This window comes from Centruroides vittatus, unplaced genomic scaffold, assembly GCF_030686945.1.
Source record: "Centruroides vittatus isolate TY-2023 unplaced genomic scaffold, ASM3068694v2 contig_2604, whole genome shotgun sequence".
NCBI classification, from domain to species: domain Eukaryota; kingdom Metazoa; phylum Arthropoda; class Arachnida; order Scorpiones; family Buthidae; genus Centruroides; species Centruroides vittatus.
In genome coordinates, this window is record NW_027121655.1 from 1 (window position 1) to 3,995 (window position 3,995).

Below are 3,995 nucleotides of genomic sequence, written 5' to 3' on the forward strand. Positions count from 1 at the left end.
TATTTTAAATAATTTGAATAAAAAAGATCTCTACAATTTATATAACTATTTTATCAAAGCGACAGAAATGTTAGAAAGTTAACTCAGCAGAGTCAACTTATGATAATACTGTTAAGTTGTTTGGATATAATGTGATAATTATCAATTATTGTTAATAATTATTAATTATGTTAATAATAAACTAATTTGAAATCTATTGTATAAAAATTCTTGACAGTTACATTATTGAATGTTCTATTATCAAAGAATTTGAATAAAATAAAATTATACAACCCCTGTAACAGAGATAATCCTTTTTTGTTAATAAAGATTGATTAATTTTTATTTTATAAAATAAAGATAAATTTTTTAAAAAGAGATCCAATTTTACTTAAGAACTAATTCAGGAGCTTGGTTTCCTTCATACTGAGGACAATATTTAAGATGAAAACAAGATACTTCTTTATGATTAGTTTTACATTTACTCTGAATAGAATTTATTAAAATATTTTGGATGCATAATTCCATTCTTGCATACACAGATATAACTGGATAAAATCTATATAGATAAAAATTAAAGTATCTAAGTGTACAATCTGTGTTTAACATTACATTAATCAAATAAATTTTACTTTTTTTATTAAGCTACTAAAGTATTTTAATGATTAAAATATCTATATGTTCCACAAAAATAATATTTTGAGTTCAACTTTCTTCATAAAAAATTTACAGCGCCATCTTTCGTTTAAAATAAATAATCTTATAAAATAGAAACGACTAGAGATATTTATAATGTGCCGCCATCTATCGCAAATATTTTGAATTATTTTAACGTATTTTTCGAAAAATCGTAAATAAAATACATTTTTATTAAGAAATTTGCTAACATTCTTACAAAATAACAATAAGTCATAGTCATAATTATAGAGCCAATTCCATGTTTAAATAATCAAAGTTTCTATATTAAAAACAACATTTGGATCGAAAATAATTTAAATAAAAATGTTTTTGATATACTTTAATACAAACATATCATAACTTATTCGCTTGTTAAAAAATAAATCATATGAAACATTTATAAAAGAATATAAAAGCTTTATAAACGAAATAAGACAGTACCCCAGTCACGTGACACCACACTTCCGCTACGTCACCCTAGTCTGACGTCACCGTTTAAATATCCGCTTTAAAAGGACAAAGAAAAATTCAAACAAAGAAATATAACTATAAAACTAATACTCTAAAATGAATTAATAATACTCTAAAATGAAAATATATTAATTAAAATATACAAATTAATTTAATATAAGCAAAACTTTTTAAAAAAGTTGTAATATTGCTAGAATTTATATATAATTAATATCTACCAATTAATTAAATACACAAATTATATATTATAACAAACTAAATACATATGAAAGAACATACCATGTAGAATCTTCTACAAGTAAAAACGTGCTTATAATGGCAGCACTGTCGATTCGATAGTTGGATAAATAAAACCGTTGAAAAAATTTACTAAAATTAAAATTAACATAATTTACGATAAATGTAATAAACTAATACTTTAATATAACATAAAATTAATAGTATACTATCAAATAGTACATTAACCAATCTTAAAATTTAATTAGATTAGATAAAATTGCAATTAATTTACAGATCATTAACGTAAACAAGAATATACGAATTTTTTATAAAAATAATACAAAATATTAGCAAATAAATAATACACCAAATAAAAGTACACATACTTCCATATTAGAATTATCTGTTTTCATATTTTTAATACAAACGGTTGATTTTATACGAATTTTTTAAATAATATATGTGAATTGAACCCCATGACCTTGGAATTGGCCTGAGGGTACCAACTCCTGAAAAGTCTCGGCATCCTGAGGTAAACGGGTTTTATACGGCATTTCGCTATAACGGCCCTCTTCAATTAAGGCACGTTTTCGATTTACGGCCTAAAATGTTTCGCTATAACGGCAAAAAAACTTTTTTTCGATGTCGATATATCTACATGTTGCCAATCTTGCGCAAGCGCAATCTCGATGCACACTCTTTGCTATTTCCTTTTGTTTACGAGCCTTATTCAGTGTGTGCTCATAAAGCGGCTGTTTTAGACTTGTCTGTGAGTGTTTTATATACATATTTATTACTGATTGTTACACATTAACTGGAAAAATTGGAAACAATTAGGGACATTTTTGGTACGTAAGTACTGTACATATGTATGTAAGTACAAATTAAAAATTTTTAATCTAGCACATGATCTCGGCTTTGAAGGTTTGAACGAGCGTGATGTGCTTGATCTACTTGAAGCTGATAGGGAACCCCTTTCATATGAGGAACTCATTCAGTTGCAAGCAGAACCGGCATTTGATGAAGAGACAGAGCCTGTTGTATCCAAACAGCTAACATCAAAAAATTTGTCGAAAGCTTTTTCCAGTTTCGAACAAGGAATAAACATCCTCCTTGAAAACGATCCTGACGTCGAACGTAGCGCTAAAGTTTCTCGAGGAATTAATTCAGCCATTAGCTGTTATAAATCACTGAAGAACGAAATAGACAAGAAGGCAAGACAAACAACGTTGGACAATTTTTGTAAGCCAGGCCCATCCTTACCAGCGAAAAATGATGACGACAGTGATCTGCAGGTTACCATTTCTTCATCGTCTTCAGATTAAAGCCATTTTTAAAAAAAAATATGTATGTAAACATACACATATTTTATGTAACATGAAGTTGTTTCATTTTTGTTTATAGATTATTGTTGGTTTTTGGAGTCTGTTATTATTTTATGTACAAATGTATGTACTTGTTATGTATGTATTTTTGATTTAAATGAAATAAAAAGATAAAATGCATTTTGAATGATAAACCATGTTATATATTTAACAAATTTGGAACCGATCCCATTGAATTTGTATGAATTTGTATTAGAATAATTGATTCCTTATACGGCTTTTCGCTTTGCGGCCAAGTTTCGTGGAACGTATCTAGGCCGTAAAGCGAGGTATGGGTGTACTAGAATTGTACACGTTTTTTCTGCATCCCCTTACAGATGGGACATACCAAATCGTAATATCACCGGTTTAACATTGAAATCCGTAAGTAATATAAGATGGGAGAGCGGAATAAACGCGGAATAAATATATCAAATATTTTAATGGATTTTTTTAAAACTCCTGTCAACTATACAGAACTATCATAAAAACATGCCAGTAAACTCCCATCGGTTGGGTTACGTTATAAATCTAGTCTAGGGTGGGCAACCTTTTTTATAACATGGGCCGGAATAAATTTTACGTTTTTTCCGCGGGCCGTAGTAGTCAATTGACGCCTTCTTGTGACTTGTAATTTTTTTAGTTTGCAAATATGAAATAAATAAATAAAAAGTTAACTACTACATTTATTTCTCTTATCGTTTTCGAAAATTACAAAGAATTGGAAAATTAACTATTAATTAGTTATTTTTCCAATTTAATAATCTATTAAAGATCTCGCGGGCCGGATAGAAACTTTTCGCGAGTCGTAGCTGGCCCGCGGGCTAGGGGTTGCCCGCCGTTGATCTAGTCTACTCATGATTCACATAATCGGGCGAGGGCGGGCGAATATCTAGCAGACAGGCGGCTAACAGCCCACAACCGGTCCGGGATATAAAATTAGAAGCTTTATGTGTGAAGCATCTACCAACTAAAGCGGGTAAAGCGCATGCGCCAATGACTATAATCTGGCTGCTTGAAGTTGACAAGCAGGCGGCTAACAGTTCAGGGGACCTATTCTGAGCTCTTCCGATAACTGAACGAGAGCGATACACGGGATATTCGATAGGCAGTTAACGACCCTTAGCGAAAGGCAGTTAACGAACCTTAGACAAATCGCTATTCTGTGCCCACGTTAAGTGGGTTTCGCTACGGGTAGTCGGTCGAGATGTGTCTGGGTTCCATGCTATCGATAGCTATTACGCTTTAACCAATCACAGTTTAGTTAACATTGTATTTGTCACG

At 30.5% G+C, this 3,995-nt stretch overlaps 1 long non-coding RNA gene across 1 annotated transcript; it reads left to right on the top strand.

Annotated features, from left to right (window-relative positions):
• Positions 1 to 2,103: 2,103 nt before the first annotated feature.
• LOC136971578 (uncharacterized) lies at positions 2,104 to 2,852 on the top strand. The gene is made up of 2 exons (XR_010880182.1): positions 2,104 to 2,149; positions 2,544 to 2,852. It is a non-coding gene; the product is annotated as an uncharacterized lncRNA (long non-coding RNA).
• Positions 2,853 to 3,995: the final 1,143 nt, after the last annotated feature.